At 49.0% G+C, this 23,853-nt stretch overlaps 2 protein-coding genes and 1 non-coding gene across 4 annotated transcripts in view; 1 reads left to right on the forward strand and 2 right to left on the reverse strand.

Annotated features, from left to right (window-relative positions):
* The window catches only part of LOC138783514 (carboxymethylenebutenolidase homolog), a 55,727-nt gene extending 35,764 nt beyond the window's left edge, over positions 1–19,963 (reverse strand). The window contains exon 1 of the mRNA XM_069958306.1: positions 19,585–19,963. The gene's annotated coding sequence lies outside the window, so the exon portion shown is untranslated. The remainder of the gene's footprint in view (positions 1–19,584) is intronic.
* TRNAT-AGU (transfer RNA threonine (anticodon AGU)) lies at positions 19,260–19,333 on the reverse strand. Its single transcript has one exon. It is a non-coding gene; the product is annotated as a tRNA-Thr (tRNA).
* LOC138783515 (carboxymethylenebutenolidase homolog) overlaps positions 19,523–23,853 on the forward strand; it is a 49,104-nt gene continuing 44,773 nt past the window's right edge. The window contains exon 1 of one of the 2 annotated variants that reach the window (XM_069958308.1): positions 19,523–19,676. The gene's annotated coding sequence lies outside the window, so the exon portion shown is untranslated. Of the gene's footprint in view, positions 19,677–19,846; positions 20,038–23,853 lie in introns of those variants that run through there. The other variant, XM_069958309.1, reaches the window with a different exon arrangement.

Here is a 23,853-nt window from a genome sequence, read left to right on the forward strand (position 1 = left end):
TGTTCCGGGTTTGGGCTTCAAAGATCTGTCAGATAAATCTGTCTGTGTAAACGCACCATTAGACTCTCTCTCTCAGTCTCTCTCTCTCTCTCTCTCTCTCTCACACACACACACACACACAGACTATCCTGTGTGGTAGGGCCCGCTCAGCCAATCAGTGTAAGGCCCAGCCGCAGTCACTGATTGGCTGGGCACGACCTCTGGGAGCCAGGGGCCTCAGGGGGCCGGCATTTACATACTCAGAGCAGGATGACAATATGTGACAATAGGATGAGTATGTACTCTCATTGAAAATGACAGGGATTGTATCCGCAGTGGATTTCACTGTGAAATTGCATCGTGAAATCCGCTGTAGATATGGTACGTGTGAACCCACCCTTATATTACTTTCATTTTCCAGCATAGGGGACTAAAAAGCAAATGGCAGTGTGACATTAACAGAGCCCCTGACTGTAGTTCATTTTGAATTAATCTTTGCCAGGAAAGTGAACTGTATCTTTTAGGTCAGTTAAAAGATTAGTTCATTTTGAACTGATCAATCCGAACTACCAATCACTAGTTTCCACCTCCATGCTTGATAGTGGGGATAGTGTTCTTTGGGTCATAGGCAGTATTTCACTTCCTCCAAACACAGTGTATTAATGCAAAAGAGCTCCGTTTTTGCCTCATCTGACAACAGTACCTTCTCCCAAACACTCTCAGAATCATTCAGGCAGGGGCGTAGCTAATGTCTCCTGGGCCCTGGTGCGAGAGGCCAACTTGGGCCCCCCCCCCTCCTTTCACGACCAAGTGATGCTATTGGTGTGTGTATATATATATATATATATATATATATATACATACACACACACCAAGACAGATATTACCAATAACACCAGCATATTGGAAGAAGAGTATTATCACCGTACATATTACCGCCATACTGTTACTGACCAAATCCTGTATACTGAGACCAATATTACCAGTAATACCAGTATATAGGAAGGAAACATTACCGCCACACCACAACCACTACCATCACCACCATATTGTTACTGACCAAATCCAGTATACTAAATCACCTCATCCAGTCATATAGAGGTGGCCCCAGCTCTACACAGGCTCTATACACCATATACATTACAGTGCAGTTATATCAGGTGACTCACAGGAGACGTCTTTTCTGATCGGAGTTCTTCCCTTTTCATCTTCTTCTCCATCTGCCCTGAGCCGTTATGAGAACTTCTCCGAGCCACGAATCCACAGAATCTGCCAGACAGACATATTAGTCTCCTCACTCTGGCACCATCCTCATCTATATACATACTGCACATTTGTATTGACCCCTTTACACCCTCATTTAGTGTGACCCCCTAATAATATATGCCCCCCTCTGTGTATTCCCTCTCCCCCTATGTTGCCCCCCCCAAATAGATGGCCCCTCTCCCCCCATGTTGCCCTCCTTATAGATGGCCCCCTCTCCCCCACCCTCCCTTATAGATGGCCTCCTCTCCCCCCTCCATATAGATGGCCCCCTCTACCCCCTCCCTTATAGATGGCCCCCTCTCTCCTCACCCTCCCTTATGGATGGCCCCCTCTCTCCTCACCCTCCCTTATGGATGTCCCCCTCTCCCCCCTCCTTGATAAATGGCCCCCTCTCCCCCCACCCTCCCTTATAGATGGCCCCCTCTCCCCCCTCCCTTATAGATGGTCCCCTTCCCCCCCCCCTCCCTTATAGATGGTCCCCTTCACCCCCCCCTCCCTTATAGATGGTCCCCTTCACCCCCCGTCCTCCCTTATAGATGGTCCCCTTCACCCCCCGTCCTCCCTTATAGATGGCCCCCTCTCTCCTCACCCTCCCTTATGGATGGCCCCCTCCTTGATAGATGGCCCCCTCTCCCCCCACCCTCCCTTATAGATGGCCCCCTCTCCCCCCCTCCCTTATAGATGGCCCCCTCTCCCCCCTCCCTTATAGATGGTCCCCTTCCTCCCCCCTCCCTTATAGATGGTCCCCTTCCCCCCCCCCTCCCTTATAGATGGCCCCCTCTCCCCCACCCTCCCTTATAGATGGCCTCCTCTCCCCCCTCCATATAGATGGCCCCCTCTACCCCCTCCCTTATAGATGGCCCCCTCTCTCCTCACCCTCCCTTATGGATGGCCCCCTCTCTCCTCACCCTCCCTTATGGATGGCCCCCTCTCCCCCCTCCTTGATAAATGGCCCCCTCTCCCCCCACCCTCCCTTATAGATGGCCCCCTCTCCCCCCTCCCTTATAGATGGTCCCCTTCCCCCCCCTCCCTTATAGATGGTCCCCTTCACCCCCCTCCCTTATAGATGGTCCCCTTCACCCCCCCTCCTCCCTTATAGATGGTCCCCTTCACCCCCCCCCCTCCTCCCTAATAGATGGTCCCCTTCACCCCCCCTCCTCCCTTATAGATGGTCCCCTTTCCCCCCACCCTCATAGATGCCCCCCTCTTTCCCCCCACCCTGCAGGCTGATAAAAAACAAAACTTAACTCACCTGACAACGCGCTCCCACGTTGATCCTCACTCCTTCGGTCTGTCCCCGGATGCTGCGCAGCTGCCGGGGGTGTCGCGTCTTATCCCCGGCAGCGCACGCATCCCAGAGCTCCCTGCGCGCCTTGGGCCCTGACTTCCGGTTCCGGCGCGCAGGGAGCTCTGGGATGCGTGCGCTGCCGGGGATAAGACGCGACACCCCCGGCAGCCGCGCAGCAGCCGGGGGAAGACGGAGTCGGACTCTTGTGACCGCAAGCAAAACAATGCTTGCGGTCACAAGAGTGATTGATCGGGAGGGCCTTGCGGGGCCCTGATGGGCCCCGCGGGCCGCCCTTTGTGGCGGGCCCGGTCGCGGCGGCGACCCCCGCGACCACGGTAGCTACGCCACTGCATTCAGGTGTTCATTTGCAAACTTCAGATGGGGCTGCACATGTGCCTTCTTGAGCAGTGGGACTTTGTGGGCACTGCAGGATTTTAATACATTACGGTGTAATGTGTTACCAGTGATCCCAGCTGCCCTAATATCATTAATAAGTCCCCCCCCCCCCCATGTAGTTTTAGGCTGATCCGAGAGTGATGTCTATTGATGGTCATTTTGTATTACTTCCATTTTGTTACTATTACACCAACAGTTGTCTCCTTCTCGCCCAGCATCTTACTTATGGTTTTGAAGCCCCTTCCAGCCATGTGTAGATTTATGATACTTGTCCGTGACATCCTTAGAAAGCTCTTTCTGTTGCCCATGTGGTAGAGGTTAGAGTCTTACTGATTAATTGAGTCTGTGGACAAAAGTCTTTTAAGAAGGTGACAATTAGGTGATGAGTTGATAAGGTGATCTGTAAAAGCCCAAACTCTTAATGGTTGGTAGGGGATCAAATACGTTTTTCTCTATGCAAAATGTAAATAAATTTCTATAATTTATATAATGTGATTTTCTGGATTTTATTTTTGAAAATTATAGACTTTTCATGTCTTTGTTAGTGGGAAAATTTACTAAATCAGCAAGGGATCAAATAATTATTTCCTTCAATGTACTTGGTTAGGCTAGGTTCACACTGCGTTTTCAGCATCCGTTTAACGCATCCGTTTTTTGCAAAAAACGCATGAAAAACGGATTGCAAAAAACGGATTCATTTGTGTGCATCCGTTTTTCCATTGACTTCCATTATAAAAAAAAACGGATCCGTTTTTTTTGGCGGACCAAAACGGACCAAAAAACGTTGCTGACCCTATTTTTCTGGACGTTAAAAAAAACGGATCCGTTAAACGGATGCTGAAAACGCAGTGTGAACCTAGCCTTAGTCTCTGAGATAAGTTACTTGGTAGTAAGACTTGAGCCAAGATTTGGGCGACTACTTAAGGGATGCTCTGTCCAGAAAGAATTAGACTCTACTGATGTAGCACTTTACAGCCAGAAGCTAAAAGAAGGAGGGGGTCACTTTAGCAATTAGCAACTTCTCCAACCCTTGATTAGAGAGATGAAGGACCTCAAATCATGGATGAGCAAAACCTCAGAAGGAGTCCCACCTCAGGTGTTTAAAACACATGTCTTTGAAACTTGGGGACATAGGAATACAGGAACAAACAGTCTGAACTCCCCCACTACCTAGGCCAGACTAAACAGACTGCCACTTCATGAACCTCTCCATCCCTACTTATGTACTTCAGGGGCTGCTTCCTTATCAGTAAAGAGAGACCTGAGGTAACTTAAGCACCCATTAGCTCAGGAGAATGAGGAGACTTTAAGCAGGCTCTGATGGGCCCAGAAGTGGGAGGTGACCCAGACATGTTGCCTCTGCAAGAAGGTGGCATAGTTACACAGCATAAATTATAGAAACTTGGTTAACCCTTTGCAGATCCTTTAGCACATGCTACCTGTCAGTGAATAGCAAACAATTTGTAGGCACAGAAATGCAATAGAACATCACAAACATGTGCAGAACCCCCTTTAAGACTTCAAGTAAAGTGTTACATTTGAATACAGAACAACTAGACCTAATGATACTTCAAGGCAATGTGTCATCAGAAAATGACCCATTGTTTGAATCAAGTTTTTATATTAACCCCTTCCTGTCAGTAACATGTATATATACGTTCCTACTGCAGATACCCCGTGCAGTAATAATGTATATATACATTCCTGACTACAGGGGGCTTCCTGATGTAAGCGGGAGCGCTGCAGAGATAGCGATCCCGCTCACATCAATGTTTGGGGCCTGGAGGTAATGAGAGTCAGCTGCGATCCCACAGCCGACTCTCATTAACCCCTTAATCTACAGCAATCACTGCATTTTAGGTGCTCAGTGACAGACCAAGCATCTGTCACTGAGTTATTGGGACCCCTGCAGCCGTACAGTGGAACACAACCTGTGGTCTTCCAGCCATCGCGAAATTCCTATCATGGCTGGACAGCCAGAAAGAGTTATAGCCTGTTCTGGAACCCCATATCAGCCTATAGTGTTTTTTTTTCAACCTTTTCCACTTTGGACCACCCCTTGAGAAAAGTCAAAAACCGCTAAAAGACACAATGCCCAATACCTATATAGCTTCACATGCTGGGAGACCTTTTATTTCCACATCAGTATCAGGCTAGGCTTATAGTGACCTACCACTAAAAGGACATCATGGAGACACCTAAGAATGTAGGAATGTAGGAACAAGTGGCGGACATAGCGCAGCATGCAACATTTTTCCCCATGTCCTGCCCATTTTTATAAGCTTATTTTTCTATAGCTTCTGCCTAGGGCCAGGTTATGGGTAGGGTATGGCCACTCTTTAATTTTAGAGTAACTCCAAGTGTGGGAGTGCAGTGCCGTAAAGTGTGGGTCTACAAAGTGAGGGATGTGGACCTGGGTCCCAGTAATTACTTTTTCTTTTGTAATGGGGATAACAATTTACTGATGATTTTGCAGATAATGCAATCAGAGAGGCAGTAACAAGGTTTATTCACTGGAAGCAAAGTGACTCCATTGAAGAGCAAGGTTAATTTTCTCCCAAAAGTTAGTTTTTATCTTCAGATAGATAACTTATTGAGCACCCCTTGCACATTAGGGTCATAGCTAAAATTTTAGGGTACAAACACACTCCCGCAGCGGTTTTCTTGCTGCAAATTCGCGGCGAGACCCGCTTCAGATACCTGCCCTGTAACTAGATATTATTTGGTTATAGTATCAGTATCATTTATATACAATGTAGGACTTTTACAAAGTTTATTTTTAGAGAATAGGAGTAATGCTCATAACAATTACAGTGGTACCTCGGTTTAGAAGTAACTTGGATTGAGAGTGTTTTGCAAGAAGGGCTCACGGTTTTTCAAAATTGTAACTTGGTTTAAGAGCATTGCTTTGGTTTAAGAGCTCCCTTTACTGGGTGGGAGGGGTAGCGAGGGAGGGGTGTGGTCTGCATAGGATGGTCTACTGCTGCTATAGTGTGCCTGCACTTACACCCAGCTATACATACTGTTGCTATAATCTGCCTCCACCTACACTCAGCTATACACACTGCTGCTATAATGTGCCTGTACTTACACTTAGCTATACACACTGCTGCTATAATGTACCTACACTTACACTCAGCCTTTCACATTGCTGCTATAATGTACCTGCACTTACACTCAGCTATACACACTGCTGCTATAAAGTGCCTCCATTCACACTGCTGGATAGAAAAGTTTTTTTGTCACTGTCCTCTGACAGTGCTCTCTGAGCAGGGCCGTTTTAATACATTGGTGGGCCCAGTGCACAGCCCTCAAGAGTGCCCCCCCCCTTCCCTTTTGGCACATTGTATAATGTACTGAATTTGCCCCCACACTGTATCAAGAGCCCCAATACATACAGTAGTTACCTTATAACACTATTTCCACCATACAGTGATTACATATTACATAAAAACTGCACTAAACAAAACAGAAAGATATCACCAATGATACCATTACATAATACAGCCATATCATGACCCCTAACACTACAACCCTATAACAGAGTGCAGTTACATCCAGTGACTCACCGGGGGCGTCTTCTCCGATCAGAGTCTGTCACCTTTTCTTTTTCTTTCCATCCAGCCTGGGCCACCTTGAAGTCTTCTCCTGGCTGTGAATCTTCTCTCCAGAATCTGCCAGAGAAATATTTTAGGCTCCAACACATACAGTAGTTAGGTCCCTTGTACCCCTATACAGTAGTTACACCCCTCTGTACCCATACATAGTTATACCCCTCTGTGCCTCCATAGTTTTAAGGTGTCCCTGTAGTATATAGACCCTCATGTGCTCCTCCAGTTATATACAGCCCTCCTGTGCCTTCCCCCATTAGTATATAGCCCCCCTGTGCTCTCCCCCAATAGTATATAGCCCCCCATGTGCTCTCCCCAATAGTATATAGCCCTACTGTGCTCTCCAATAGTATATAGCCCCCCTGTGCTCTCCCACAATAGTATATAGTCCCCCTGTGCTCTCCCACAATAGTATATAGCCCCCCTGTGCTGTCCCCCCAATAGTATATAGCCCCCCTGTGCTCTCCCCAATAGTATATAGCCCCCCTGTGCTCTCCCCAATAGTATATAGCCCCCCTGTGCTCTCCCCAATAGTATATAGCCCCCCTGTTCTCTCCCCCATAGTATATAGACCCCTGTGCTCCCCAATAGTATATAGACCCCTGTGCTCCCCAATAGTATATAGCCCTCTGTGCTCCACAATAGTATATAGCTCCCCTGTGCTCCCCAATAGTATATAGCTCCCCTGTGCTCCCCCATAGTATATAGCCCCCTGTGCTCCCCAATAGTATATAGCCCCCTGTGCTCCCCCATAGTATATAGCCCCCTGTGCTCCCCAATAGTATATAGCTCCCATGTGCTCCCCAATAGTATATAGCTCCCCTGTGCTCCCCAATAGTATATAGCTCCTCTATGCTCCCCTATAGTATATAGCTCCCCTGTGCTCCCCCATAGTATATAGCTCCCCCATAGTATAAAGCCCCCTGTGCTCCCCCATAGTATATAGCCCCTGTGCTCCCCCATAGTATATAGCCCCCTGTGCTCCCCCATAGTATATAGCTCCCCTGTGCTCCCCCATAGTATATAGCCCCCTGTGCTCCCCCATAGTATATAGCCCCCTGTGCTCCCCCATAGTATATAGCCCCCTGTGCTCCCCAATAGTATATAGCTCCCCTGTGCTCCCCAATAGTATATAGCTCCCCTGTGCTCCCCAATAGTATAAAGCCCCCTGTGCTCCCCCATAGTATATAGCCCCCCTGTGCTCCCCCATAGTATATAGCTCCCCTGTGCTCCCCATAGTATATAGCCCCCTGTGCTCCCCCATAGTATATAGCCCCCTGTGCTCCCCCATAGTATATAGCTCCCCTGTGCTCCCCCATAGTATAAAGCCCCCTGTGCTCCCCCATAGTATATAGCCCCTGTGCTCCCCCCATAGTATATAGCTCCCCTGTGCTCCCCCATAGTATATAGCCGCCCCCCCATAGTATATAGCCCCCTGTGCTCCCCAATAGCATATGCGCTCCCCCTCCCATATAACATTGAAAAAAACAAACACTTTTACTCACCTAGGTCCACGCGTTCCTCTTCTCTTACCTCTTGTGGCCGCACTTCCTGCGGTCACAAGAGGCAGCACTCCCCTTACCCTTGCGCCGACGCTCTAGTGACGTCGGGCGCTAGAGGGAGAGTGCGGCCTCTTGTGACCGCAGGAAGTGCGGCCACAAGAGTGACTGACAGGGAGGGAGCCAATGGCTCTCTCTCTGTCAGTATAGCTGCTGCTGAAGCGCCGCAGCAGCAGCGGGCGGGCAGGGGCAGCGGCGGACGGGGGGGCCCTGCAGGGAGCGCCATGGAGGGGTAAGTAGATTACCCATCCATGGCGCTCCCCCCTGACAGGCTGGTGGCCGGAGCCCTGTGCGACCGCACTGGTCGCACATAGCAACGGACGGCCTGCTCGTGCACCATGTGCCCTCTGGTTAAAGCGGCCCTGGCTCTGAGCACTGTCTCTGAGTCTCACTTCTTGATTGGTTCATGCTGAACACACACACCTTCCCCATTGCTGTCATGTGACCACACAGACCTCTGACAGCAGCCCTGCTTCTCTATTTTAGCCTGTTTTACTACATTAATGCATTATGGGGTTCTGAAGATCCATCCTCTATGTATCGACTGGAGTCGTGGATCCACTGGACTGTCACCAGCGATGGCGTAAGCCGCACCAGGGAACAGAGTCTAAGGGTCTGCTGGTCTTCAGCACAGCCCACCGCAAGGCGGGATGGACTTGCTGTGGCAGGTGACCCCCAGGTCGCTACCCCTGGCTTGGCTTACTAGTGACAGCAGACGAGGTGTAGAAGGAACAGTAGGCTAGCAGGCAGGCAGCTGGATTCACGGCATGCCGCGGCCGCCACTGTGGCAGTACTCCCCCCCCCCTTCTTTCTTGCCTGCAAGAACTTTTTGATGAAGTCCTTGTCTAGGATGTTGCATCCAGGTTCTCAGGATCTTTCTTCTGGGCCAAAATCCTTCCAGTCAACCAAGTAGAACCGTCTTCCCCTGACTGTCTTCATGTTCAGAATGTCCTTGACAGAATAGATGTCAGAAGATGCTGCATGCTGAGATGGTTTTCCGTGAGAAGCGGTTGAAGACCATCGGCTCCAGGAGAGGGAATTTGCATGGTGGGAGGCAGGCGAAGCTTGTAGGTGACCGGGTTGATACGCTTTAGATAGCGCAAATGGTCCTAGGAACCGTGGCCCCAACTTGTAACTGTGGATCTTGAGACATATATTTGGCAGAAAGTCAAACCTTTTTGCCAGGAGTGAAGGCTACAGATGGTCTCCTCCTCTTGTCTGCCTGGGCTTTTATCTGACTTGTTGCACGAACAAGGGATTGCCGTGTTTGTTCCCAGATGGACTTAAAGTCAATCACCAGTTCGTCCACAGCTGGTACCTCAGAGGATGAGGACAGAGGCAAAGGGGAAGTGGATGTCGACTATAGACAATGAAGAATGGTGACTTACCAGTGGAACTAGAGTCCAGGTGATTATAGGAGAACTCTGCTCAGGGAAGTAGGCTGGACCAGTTGTCCTGGCGAGCCAAGACAAAATGCCCTAGATAGCTCCCCAGAATCTGGTTGACTCTCTTGACCTGTCCATTGGACTCGGGATGGTAAGCTTAAGAGAAGTCCAACTTCACCTGGAGTTGAGAACAGAGAGCACGCCAAAATCTGGAAACAAACTGAGGTCCTCTGTCTGAAACGATATGTTGAGGAAGGCCATGCAACCTAAAGACATGCTGTAAGAAAAGACTGACTAGACAAGGAACGGAAGGCAGACCGGGAAATGGCACAAAATGGGACATCTTGGAAAACCGATCAGTGAACGCCCAGATGACTGTGTTACCAGTGGAAGGAGGGAGATCTGTAACAAAGTCCATAATGATGTGTGTCCAGGGATTCTCGGGAATTGGCGAAGGCAGGAGTAAATCGGCTGGCCTCTGATGAGTGGTCTTGTTCTGGGCACAGGTGGAACAGGATGCCACAAAGTCTCTGATATCCCGAGAAAGACTGGGCCACCAGTAATGAAAAGATATCAATTGTCTGGTCTTAAAGGGGTAGTGCGGCGGTAAAGAATTATTCACAGACTAACACACATTACAAAGTTATACAACTTTGTAATGTATGTTATGTCTGTGAATGGCCCCCTTCCCTGTGTCCCACCACCCCCACCCGTGTACCCGGAAGTATGGTGCGCTATACTCAGCTGTCACGTGCCGACACCCGTCTCCGATCTTCAGCGAGTGACGTCTTCTTCAGGCGGACGGCGAACAGCTCCGACTGTCCTGAATGCCGGCCGTCCTCTGCAGCGTCATCTGATGCTCAGCCGCGATTGGCTGAGCATAACTGTGCTCAGCCAATCGCGGCTGAGCAGCTGATAACGCGGCCGTGTCTTCAGCCGCTCAGCCGCGATTGGCTGAGCATAACTGTGCTCAGCCAATCGCGGCTGAGCACAGTTGTGACGCGGCGAAGGGGGGATGGCCAGCAGCGACTCGGCCGTCCATCCGAAGATGACGTTTGGCACAAGATGGCGGACGGCCCTCGACACGGATCAGGTAATGTATAATGCACCACACTTACGGGTACACGGGTGGGGGTGGTGGGACACGGGGTACGGGGCGATTCACAGACATAACATACATTACAAAGTTGTATAACTTTGTAATGTGTGTTATTATGTGAATAATTTTTGAGCGCCGCACTACCCCTTTAAGTATTCTAGGGTGGCCAGCAACCAAGGAGGAATGACCCCAATTCTGACCCCAGTTTTTCTGGGTAAAAACGTCTCCGGCTCCCACAGAAGAGGCATCCCCCTTCAAACAGAATGGCCTGGCGGGATCAGGTCAGGACAGAACCGGGGCGGAAGCAAAGGCAGCCTTCAATTTAGTAAAGTCTTGCTCAGCCTCAGTTGACCACTGCCCAGGGTTTGCATTCTTGGTGAGGACCACAATCGGCGTGACCAGAGTGGAGAAATGTGGAATAAATTGCAGATAATAATTTGTGAACCCCAGGAAGCTGGGGAAAGTATAGGCAGAAAAGGTCAGGACTGGCGCAGTAAAGACAGAGGTTCTGCTCCCGATGACGAGTTCTCTCCTCAGGCAAACTCTCTCCACCTACATGGGTTCCTTAGGAGTTGGCGAGGACACAGGAGAAACTGGCTTCTGAAAAGCTGGTGCCAATCGTAACGTGCGATGAGGCCAGTTCAGTTCACGCTCCTGCAGGAAACACGGAGAGCTGGGACCACACTATGGAAGCATGCAGAGGCTCCAACAGGGAAGGTCAGGGCAGGTGTCCATTTATAGGGGAGGTTGTTGGTGCAACTACTAAGCAGAGACGGCGCGTGTGCGCCCTAGAGGACGGCGCGCCGAAGTGAGCGGGCAGAGGCAGCAGAGCAGGAATACACCGTACAGCCGTGGCCAGGGCTGACAGCCCTGCTGCGGCGAAAGGTGTGGGGGGACCAAGGGCCACTAACCACAGCGAGACCGCGGCGTGCCGCGGCAAGCGCTGTGATGCTGTATTGTAACGCCTGGAGTAGTGGATCCACTGAACCGTCACTAGCGATGGCACTAACCTCACCGGGGAGCGGAGTCTAAGGGGCCGCTGGTTTTCACCAGAGCCCGCCGCAAGTCGGGATGGACTTGCTGCGGCAGGCGACCCCCAGGTCGCTACCCCTGGCTTGGTTGCTAGTGACGGCAGGCGAGGCGAGGCGTGGCAGGAGTAGTAGGCAGGAGATAGTGCAGGCAGAGGTCAGTAGGCGTAATCGCAGGTGGCGGACAGGACTCAGGAACAATGGGAAGGCAGCAGGCAAGGACTAGGGACAGGGTCTGCGGACAGGAACAAGGAACAAGGACTACGGTCAGGAACAACAGGGAGCTGGGCCAAACGCTATGGGAAGCATGCAGAGGCTCCAACACCTGTAGTGGGGCAGGGCTGGAATTTATAGGGAGTGATTAGTGCAACTAACCAATTAGGGGCGGACTGGCCCTTTAAATCAGAGACAGCCGGCCGGCACAGACGGAGACAGGACCGGGGCGAGGTAAGGCGCCCCCCGGGGCCGAACAGGTAGCAGCGTCGGGTCCCTGCGCAAGGACCCCGGCTGCATGGGGCAGAGGGAGGTCGCGGCGGCGGCCCGGAGCACGGAACGCCGCCGTGGCCGTGACATGTATCTACAAACTGCTGCAGTTTTTTTTAGGTTTATGCTCTGGCTCTACATTATACTCAACATGCTAATACTATATTGTACAGTAACTTATAATATGACATATTCAGCTGTTTCTCATTGTTTGTTTCATCTGTTCTACATGTTATTCAGAATAAAAAGAAATCATTATATTTGGGGTGTGGAACAAATTGTCTGTATTTCAGTAATTTCTAATGGGAAAATCTGCTTTGGTTTAAGAGCGATTTGGATTACAAGCACGGTCCTGAAACGAATTATGCTTGTAATCCAAGGCACCACTGTAAGTATATGTTGCTATGGGCTATATTACAGTGTATGTATAGCTTCAGACACAATTTAGCAGTGATTGATTCCCTTGAAAGGTAATCTTACAGCTGCATACATTACTTTATACAGAAAGATATTACTAACGACAGGGGCGTCTTAACAAAACTATGGGCCCCTGGGCACAGCTGTGGACTGCCCCCCCCCCCCACACGCACACAAGATCAAGTCCCCGCATCCCCCTCCCCCCTAACCTTGTGCTGTGCAGCCCGTGTGGGGAAAAAGAAATAGAATAGCCCCCTGCATCCCCCCATATAGAATAGCCACCCTGCATCCCCCATATAGAATAGCCCACCTGCATGGCCACATATAGAATAGCCCCCATGCATCCCCCATATAGAATAGCCCCCTGCATCCCCCCATATAGAATAGCCCCCCTGTGCATCTTCCCATATAGAATAGCCCCCCTGTGCATCCCCCCCATATAGAACAGCCCCCCTGTGCATCCCCCCATATAGAATAGCCCCCCCTGCATCCCCCCATATAGAATAGCCCCCCCTGTATCCCCCATATAGAATAGCCCCCATGCATCCCCCCATATAGAATAGCCCACTACATCCCCCCATATAGAATAGCCCCCCTGTGCATCTCCCCATATAGAATAGCCCCCCTGTGCATCCCCCATATAGAATAGCCCCCCTGTGCATCCCCCTATGTAGAATAGCCCCCCTGCATCCCCCCATATAGAATAGCCCCCCGTGCATCCCCCTATGAAGAATAGCCACCCTGCATCCCCCATATAGAATAGCCCCCCCTGCATGCCCACATATAGAATAGCCCCCATGCATCCCCCATATAGAATAGCCCCCTGCATCCCCCCATATATAGAATAGCCCCCCTGTGCATCTCCCCATATAGAATAGCCCCCCCGTGCATCCCCCCATATAGAATAGCCCCCCCTGTGCATCCCCCCATATAGAATAGCCCCCTGCATCCCCCCCATATAGAATAGCCCCCCCTGCATCCCCCCATATAGAATAGCCCCCATGTATCCCCCCATATAGAATAGCCCCCTGCATCCCCCCATATAGAATAGCCCCCCCTGTGCATCTCCCCATATAGAATAGCCCCCCTGTGCATCCCCCCATATAGAATAGCCCCCCCTGTGCATCCCCCTATGTAGAATAGCCCCCCTGCATCCCCCCATATAGAATACCCCCCGTGCATCCCCCTTATAGAATAGCCCCCCCTGTGCATCCCCCTTATAGAATAGCCCCCCATGCATCCCCCTATGTAGAATAGCCCCCCTGTATATCTCCCCTTATAGAATAGCCCCCCTGTGCACCCCCCCATATAGAATAGCCCCCCATGCACCCCCCTATGTAGAATAGCCCCCCTGTATATCTCCCCTTATAGAATAGCCCCCCCGTGCATCCCCCTATGTAGAATAGCCCCCCTGTATATCTCCCCTTATAGAATAGTCCCCCCGTGCATCCTCCTATGTAGAATAGCCCCCCTGTGCATGCCCCCCTGTGCATCCCCCCTCATATAGAATAGCCCCCCCCATGCATCCTCCCATAAAGAATAGCCCCCCCCCCCCCCTGTGCATCTCAACCCCCCCCCCCCGTGTGGCCACATGTGATGGGGTTTAAAAAAAAAAAAAAAAAGAATACAACTCATCTTCAGTCTGCAGCACGGCGGCTCCTCTCTCCACTCTCAGGTCCTCAGCGGCGCGTCAGGGAAGTGACGTCACCGCTGGGGACCTGATGTAGGTGTCTGCAGACGTGCCTGCGCACGGCACGTCTGCGGCTCCTGAGGGATCACTGAGGCCCGGAAGAGACTGAGGGAATAGCGCGGCGGGCGGCCACGCTATTCTCTCAGTCTCAACTACTGCCCCACTCAATGGTGAGGAAAACCGGCCCAGCCCGTCCCTGGTCTTTCCCTTTCTGCAGGGTAGGCGACTGCCACTGGGGCCCCCCATGAGTCATAGACCCCCGGGCAGCCGCCTACCCTGCCCAATGGGAAAGACGGCCCTGACTAACGATACCATTACTTAATTCTTGAATAATATTGCTACACCATTACCTACCATTACCACTATAGACCATATACAGAGACCAGGGGTGTCAAACTCAAATACACAGTGGGCAAAAGTTTTAAAAAAAAGTTGTGGGCCAACCTTGATATTTACTAAAGTGTGCGTACAGCATTCCTGACACCGTCCCCAATAGTGCCCCACATAGTAGTCAGTCTCCCAAATAGTGCCCCATATAGTAGTCAGCCCCCCCATCTAGTAATTAATCCCCCTATTAGTGCATACACAAGTTGGCTAGACTTACCTTAGTTGTGCACAAATTGGGTGAGATTAAAGTGTCACTGTTGTTATAAAGTTCAGCTTTGTTTTACAGCATAACAACAAAACATAATAGTCACTTAAAGGCACAGTATCGGCACTACGGGTGTGTATATTAAATGGAATAAGGTGAGGTTACAGGTGTATATAAATATGGGTATCTTGGTGCTGCTCTATTTAATTAAAGTCCAACTATCTTATAGAAATACAGTGGTGCCTTGGATTACGAGCATAATTCGTTCCGGGACTGTAATCCAAATCCGCTCTTAAACCAAAGTAAAATTTCCCATAAGAAATCATAGAAATGCAAACAATTGGTTCCACACTCCAAAAATAATGATTTATTATTCTGAATAACAGGTAAATCTAATGAAACAAACATTCAGAAACAGCAGAATATGTGATATTATAAGTTACTGTACAGTAATGAGGAGGATGGGAAACACAAGGGAGGACAGAGACTGCAGTGAGCATGAAGAAATGAGCAGGGCAGATGCGAGCACAGTATAACAGCACTCTCTGTCCAGAGAGAGAGAGGGGTTACAGCTATGAAGAGATTACCCCCACAGTCCTGTCCCCTGATGTAAGCCCCAGCCTGGAGTGGATCTGCTATGATTTGGAAGGTGAGGGAGACTTCCTGGGTCGGAGTACAGTGCTGTAGACCCCGCTATGCAGACCATGCCCCTCCCCCATTCGTGCTCCCACCCAGTCCAGGGAGCTCTTAAACCAAAGCAATGCTCTTAAACCAAGTCACAATTTTTAAAAACAGTGAGCTCTTAAACCAAAACGCTCTTAAACCAAGTTACTCTTAAACCAAGGTAACACTGTATATGAAAGAGATAATAGGGAGCGCAGTCACCCGTTAAAATCTTCTCTTTTTTTCTTCAAACACATAAAAGTCTGCGACGTCTGAGAAGCGCTAGCAAAGCACGAAGCAGCTGTCACGCCCGTGACTTCAAGGTGTTTGGCGTTCCCACCATCCTCAAGTCGAGCGGATGGCTTTTATGTGTTTGAAGAAATAAAAAGAAGATTTTAACAGGTGAGTTATATTCAGTGACTTGAAAGTCTGAAGCTCCTAGTTTGCTTTCCCTTTTCTTCTTCATCTGGTCCAGACCAAAAGGATGATTTCTTCCAGCCATAACTCAAAACCTGACAAACATGCTCCTGGCTTCTTGTTTACAAAGGCATGATGCTGCCCTGCAGCCTAGAAGACATTCAAGCACCACTTCTAACTGTAGGCATATCATTAGGACAGTAAGGGCCCTTTTACACGGAAAGATTATCTGACAGATTATCTGCCAAAGATTTGAAGCCAAAGCCAGGAATGGACTATAAACAGAGATCAGGTAATAAAGGAAAGCCTGAGATTTCTCCTCTTTTCAAATCCATTCCTGGTTTTGGCTTCAAATCTTTGGCAGATAATCTGTCAGATAATCTTTCCGTGTAAAAGGGCCCTAAGATGCTTTAGGGCCCTTTTACACGGAAAGATTATCTGACAGATTATTTGCCAAAGATTTGAAGCCAAAGCCAGAAATGGACTATAAACAGAGAGCAGGTAATAAAGGAAAGCCTGAGATTTCTCCTCTTTTCAAATCCATTCCTGGTTTTGGCTTCAAATGTTTGGCAGATAATCTGTCAGATAATCTTTCAGTGTAAAAGGGCCCTTAGGTTGGTTGACTTAACCCTTGGAGGACCGGGCCAATTTCAATTGTTGCGTTTTAGTTTTTTCCTCCTTGTGCTTAAAAGGCCATAGCACTTGCATTTTTTCACCTAGAAACCCACATGTTGCCACTAATTGTACTTTGCAATGACAGGCTGTATTTTTTCATAAAGTACTCTGCAAAAGCAGGAAAAAATTCAATGTGTATTTGGAGGGTATTTTTTACGCCGTTCGCCCTGGGGTAAAGCTGACTTGTTATATATGTTCCTAAAATCGTTACGATTACAACGATATGTAACATGTATAACTTTTATATTATGTAATGGCTTGTAAAAAATTCAAACCATTGTTAACAAATATATGTTCCTTAAAATCGCTCAATTCCCATGCTTATAGCGCTTTTATCCTTTGGTCTATGGGGCTGACTGATGTGTCATTTTTTGCGCCATAATGTTTACTTTCTATCGGTACCTTGATTGCACATATGTGATTTTTTGATTGCTTTTTATTACAATTTTTCTGGATTTGATGCGACCAAAAATACGGAATTTTGAGGTTTTTTTAATTAATAATTACACTTTTTTTCCCCTTTACACATATACTAGAAGCCCCCCTGGGGGACTTCTAGTATATGCACACTGATTTCTCACTGAGATCTATGCTGTATAGTAATACAGCATAGATCGATGAGATAGGCACTCAATTGCTTCCGGCTGCTGCAGCCGGAAGCAATCGAGTGCCGAGCTGGGATCAGCGCCATTACGGCGCAGACCCCAGCCCGAGCAGGACGTGTAAATTGCTCCTCCGGGACAACTTCCCGGAGGAGAGATCCACCCCACTAGACACTTGGGAACGGCTGCATAAAATAATCGGATGCAGAGGTCATCTTTGACAGCTGCATCCGATTACCTAATTAGCTGGGATGGTGATCGCACTGTGCCCGCTAATAGCCGCGGCCCTGGGCTACATGCGGCACCCGGGATTGCGGCGGTTAAGAGTGCAGTCGCCGCGTGGCCCTGCTCTGAACACCCATAGGCGGCCCTGGGCGTACAGGTACATCCAGGGTCGCCTAGGGGTTAACCCTTAGAGGACCGGGCCAATTTCAATTTTTGCGTTCTCGTTTTTCCCTCCTTGTGCTTAAAAGGCCATAGCACTTGCATTTTTCCACCTAGAAACCCACATGAGCCCTTATTTTTTGCGCCACTAATTGTACTTTGCAATGACAGGCTGAATTTTTTCATAAAGTACACTGCAAAAGCAGAAAAAAATTCAAACTGTGGTGAAAAAAAAAAAAAAAAAAAAGCATTTCTTTTCTTTTTTTTTTTTTTCGTTTTTACACCGTTCGCCCTGGGGTAAAACTGACTTCTTATATATATTTCTCAAGTCGTTACGATTACAACGATGTGTAACATGTATAACTTTTATTGTATCTGAGGGTCTGTAAAAAATTCAAACCATTGTTAACAAATATATGTTCCTTAAAATCGCTCTATTCCCAGGCTTATAGCACTTTTATCCTTTGGTCTCTGGGGCTGTGTGAGATGTCATTTTTTGCGCCATGATGTGATCTTTCTATCGGTACCTTGATTGCGCATATGCAACTTTTTGATCGCTTTTTATTACAATTATTCTGGATTTGATGTGACCAAAAATGCGCAATTTTGCACTTTGGAATTTTTTCGCGCTTACGCCATTTACCGTGCGAGATCAGGAATGTGATTAATTAATAGTTTGGGCGATTACGCATGCGGCGATACCAAACATGTTTGTTTAATTATTTGTTTATTTTTATTTATAACATGGGAAAAGGGGGGTGGTTCACACTTTAATTAGGGGAGGGGGCTTTTTATTAAAACACTTTTTTTTAACTTATACACCTATACTAGAAGCCCCCCTGGGGGACCTTTAGTATAAGTGCACTGATCTCTCATTGAGATCTATGCTGCATAGATCGATGAGATAGGCACATTGATTGCTTCCGGCTGCTGCAGTCGGAAGCAATCGAGTGCTGAGCCGGGATCAGCGGCATTATGGCGCTGACCCCGGACGGTGTAAGATGTGTGGATCGCTCCTCCAGGACAACGTCCTGGAGGAGCGATCCTCCCAACTAGACACCAGGGAACGGCTCCTGAAGGTAATCGGATGCAGCTGTCAACTTTGACAGCTGCATCCGATTACTGTATTAGCGGGCATGGCGATCGGACCGTGCCCGCTAATAGCCGTGGTCCTGTGTAGATGGCAGAAATTAAAGGGACGTCTGGGCATCAGTGAAAAATCCGGGGGGGGGGGGGGGGGGGGGGGGGCTAGGTGTTTGGGATCATAATAAAGAAGTCCTATTTACCTGTCCCTGTGCCCTGTGCAACGTGATGCCAATCCTGTCGCTGCCTGTGATGCTAGCAGTGTTAACTTACATACACGCAGAGGGATGTCAGTCCCGCTGCGAGTATGTATTCTCATTGGGATGAACGGCCACTGGATGCGCAGCGGATTTTGCTGCGAATTTGCAGCGTGAAATCCGCTGTGGGTCCGGTGTGTATGAAGGCACCTTTATAAACTTCCTGGGCTGACAGGTAGCATCCAATATCCATGAGACAGTGCTGTATTGTTTCACTCTCACTTCTTCTCAGGATATATATACTATGTGTTGTTACTAAATGTACTGTAAAATCTATGTAACACTACAGAGTTATGTAGCAATAGAGAAGGCGTCACGTGTGCCGTGCAGGGGCCTGTTGGGGAAATACAGAAATATGTGTCAGCAATTTGCCAGTAAAAACACAAGGCACCGCTGGGATTCGAACCCAGGATCTCCTGTTTACTAGACAGGCGCTTTAACCAACTAAGCCACGGCGCCTACATAACGGAGCAAAATGCCCGAGGCTTTCATGTATATTCCCTTTCCGTACAGAGCCGTCCGCATGTCTCCGACCATTCCTCTGTATTGTGGGGAGAGCTGTGCAGCATGTCACCTGATTCTTATTTACAGCCTGTACGAGGAGCGCAGTGACACCGTCCTCACACACGGGGAGGCTGTCTGCTCGGGAGGGAGGGGAGGCCGGGAGCGAATAACAGCGAGGAGAACGGGCGGGTTAACCCTTCTCCTACTCAGTATCAGTATAGGCTGTCCTTCAGATCCGGGGCCAGCGCGGGGCACTCCGTGAGAGAACACAGAAGCCTCCCGGCAGCGTCTGCAACAGGTAAACAACCGGGCTGGGACAGGAAACGGGAATCCGCAATGTTATAGATGGTTTGTTTCTTCCTGACGTCATATGACGTGTAGGGACAGGAGGAAGCTGTCAGCGTGACGTCACCTAGCGTGTTCCTGTAGAAGGTGGTTGTGTCCGCTAGTCACGGTCTAGTTTCCTTCTGTGTGACGTAATCTGACGGGTCCCTCTAGGAGGAGGCTGTCAGCCAGAAGAAGTTTCTTCATGATGTCATCATCAGCTAGGCATCCAGCAGAAGGGTCCAGTTATGTGCAGGGGTCCATGGATGATAGGGAGCCTCTGGGCTCCACATAGGACGAGCCTGCTCGGTGCTCCTCATACCTTCCCAGTCCTGGTAAGGACCGCACGGCCATCGCTGTGTCACGTGTGTGTAGTGAATGGTGCACTGTACTTCATCCGCTACATAAAGTTGCCACCTTTTTCATAAAAAAAAAAAAAAATAGCAACCATGTTCATACAGGTGAGAGTGGGTGCGGCTCTTCATGACAGTGTGGGCCTCCATTAGTGTATAAGAACTGATATAATTGCAGTGTGGAGTAATTGCTCCATCCAGCAGCCTCATTCTCAGCTGCTCCCACCCTGGCTGTCCTGTGTCAAGTCATGGCTACTTAATATGGCCAGCACACATGACATACTGCCCTGGCCTCCCTGAGGTAACACTGGCTGAGAGCAAATGGACTGCAGGCTAGGTGGCAACAGTAGCCCCATTAGCCATCAGTCACAGCAGCTCCTCCCCCAATAACTTCCTCAGTAATCACTGTAGCCCCCACAATATCGTCCCCAGTAGTCACTGTAACTCCCCGTCCCCTTAATAACTTTCCCAGTAGTCACTGCAGCTTTCCCCCTAAAATACCTTCCCACTGAAAGCACCAATAGACTTCTATGGTCTCATTCTTGCCACGATTGCAGCCAGAAATAGGACCTATGTCCTATATTTTCTGGGTCATTTCTGCAGCACAGACACCCTTTAGTAAATACACCGAAAGGTGTCTGTGACCAGTAGAAATGTATTATTTTTTAGGGATCAGTCACCTATAGAGGTCAGCCATAGTGATATAGAGAGGGGTCACACATAGTGATATAGAGGGGTCACACTTAGTGCTATAGAGGGGTCACACATAGTGATATAGAGAAGTCACACATAATGATATAGAGGGGTCACTGTAGGTGTGGGGGCACGCCATAGCACACATAGTCACACAGCCTGCTGCAGCCATAGCACACATACACACAGCCTTCTACAGCCATAGCATACACACAGCCTGCTGCAGCCATAGTACAATTGCACACATACACAGCCTGCTGCAGCCATAGCATACGCACACAGCCTGCTGCAGCCATAGCATACACACACACACAGCCTGCTGCAGCCATAGCACACACACAGCCTGCTGCAGCCATAACACACACACACACACAGCCTGCTGCAGCCATAGCATACACACACAGCCTGCTGCAGCCATAGCATACACACACACAGCCTGCTGCTGCCATCTCACACACACACACACACACACACAGCCTGCTGCAGCTATAGCATACACACACAGCCTGCTGCAGCCATAGTACAATTGCACACATACACAGCCTGCTGCAGCCATAGCATACGCACACAGCCTGCTGCAGCCATAGCATACACACACACACACACAGCCTGCTGCAGCCATAACACACACACACACACACACACACACAGCCTGCTGCAGCCATAGCATACACACACAGCCTGCTGCAGCCATAGCATACACACACACACAGCCTGCTGCTGCCATCTCACACACACACACACACAGCCTGCTGCAGCTATAGCATACACACACAGCCTGCTGCAGCCATAGCATACACACACACACAGCCTGCTGCTGCCATAGCACACACAGCCTGCTGCAGCCATAGCACACGCACACACACACACACACACACACAGCCTGCTGCAGCTATAGCATACACACACAGCCTGCTGCAGCCATAGCACACACAGCCTGCTGCAGCCATAGCACACACACACACACACACACACAGCCTGCTGCAGCCATAGCATACACACACAGCCTGCTGCAGCCATAGAACACTGAAGAAAAACACCACAATGAAGACAGAGGTTACTGCTACACTACTTATGGCTTCTCCTCCTTCTCTATATTACACAGGATATCTTCTTATTACACTGCTGCTCATATATAGTCATCCAGCATCCAGGAAGAGGACAGCACAGATCCCCCCCCCTTCCAGCTCAGAAACAAACTGCCAAATACAGTAGTGACTGACAACTTTTCCCCGACCCCCCTTATCTAATAGGGCCAGTTGCTCATAATATGTATTGATGAGCAAAACTTTAGCAAAAATTCACATCAAAACTCAGTTCTAAATTGTTCTAAGATTTTTTTTTTAAAGCTGAAGTCGGAGTTTGTACATTTTTTTCGACTCCGACTCCAGCCAAAACTAGCTCCGACTCAGACTCCACAGCCCTGGTTCTAACTAAGGGCCTCTTACCTTCTCCCGGCAGTCAAATGTGTGATCAGTGCTTAGAGTCTGCCACAGGCAGGCTCTATTCAATGATCGCATATAACACTGATCAATGCTATGCTATATATTCATATGCGTACCTATATAAACTGCATATCACTGTATTCAGACTGACCTATAGAATGAAGATATCATGTCGGTTTTACCGTAAAGGGCATTACGTAAACATGGAACCCACCCCGGTTCAGCCAATCATTGGCTGCGGCGGGAGAGCACACTAATTGGCTGAGCAGGACGCCAGGGAGCCGAAGAAGCAGGCGGGAGTGCGGGCAGGTATTATATTAGCCCGGCTAATAGGCTACTCTCTATTTATTTTCCTCTATCTTTCTGCAGCCTTGTAAAATTTAGACCACCAGCTCCTCCTCAATATGCTCCGTTCTATCAGCCCTAAGGGCACAGCTCATACCTAGTTTTCCTCCTACCTCTATGACCGTTCCTTTAGAGTATAATTTGCCAGCTCAGTTTCAGCCTTGTCTTCTCTTCCCCTTTTTGTTGAGGTTCCACAGGGATCAGTCCTGGATCCTCTCTTTTCTCACTCTACATGTTCCCCATTGGATAAATCAGCAAGTAAAAGTCCTATTAGACAAAGCAATTTTTAGTTTCCAGCCCCAATATAGTATCAAATCCTCCCCAATAGTGCTCCATATAGAAATCAATCCAACGCCTGTGCCATCCCCTCCCCGCAGTATGCAGTGGCCCCTTCGTGCAGTGCTACCACCAGAAGAACAAAAAACAGTCTCACCTGTCACCCGCAGCCCAGCAGCAACTGTGCAGCGCCACATTCTCCTCTCACATCTTCCGGCACAGGCAGCGTGGTACAGAGACACTTCTTGTGCAGGGTTTCTCTGCAGATGAATAGTAGAGGGGCTGCAGGTCACTTCTGGCGAAGGCAGTGTCTCTGTACCACTTTGCCTGATGAGAGAGGAACTGCTGGAGAGTGGGACAGGTGAGTTGCGGTACTAAAAATGAACTGGCAGCACTGCTAATCAAAGGCTGAGGGCCACCACTGGACTGAGGGAACTGTCCGCTGCCAGACAGGAAACCACTTCGTTAGAATTGGCCCACAGCTTGTCCAGGTGCTGGCTTTGAAGTCCGTGCCGCTCTGCTCCTGGAGCCGGGAAATGCTCCTCCCAGTTTCCCAGGACTGGATTTAGCTTTTCCTGGCACCCAGGGAGGAGGAGTGGCACAGACTTCAAAGCCAGCAGCCTGACAAGCTGCCAGCTGATCCTAACAAAGCGCTTTGCATCGTTCCTACTGTAAATTCACTCTTCCCTATTGCTGACCATATATAAGGTCCTGAAAAACTACAATCACATTGGCGTTCGTCCTTCCGGCACCATTCTGTCATCCTTTTCCGTTTTAGAGAAAGCGAAACGGAAATTGTTGGATCCGTTATAATCCCCATAGGTTTCAATGATATTTTATTGTGCTCCGTTTGACCAAATAAGTGTGAGTGTAGCCTTATACTCCTGCATTAGTAGTGGCGCTGTGTGTAGTTGAACCCATACTAATAACTTTTACCAACATATGACTTTCTTCAGTCTGAAATATACACTTGACCTTAGTTAAAAAAAAAAAATGCATTCATGACTTTAAAGCGTAACTGTCATGTTTTTTTTTTATT

The sequence above is a fragment of the Dendropsophus ebraccatus genome, chromosome 2, assembly GCF_027789765.1.
Source record: "Dendropsophus ebraccatus isolate aDenEbr1 chromosome 2, aDenEbr1.pat, whole genome shotgun sequence".
Classification (NCBI taxonomy): Eukaryota; Metazoa; Chordata; class Amphibia; order Anura; family Hylidae; genus Dendropsophus; species Dendropsophus ebraccatus.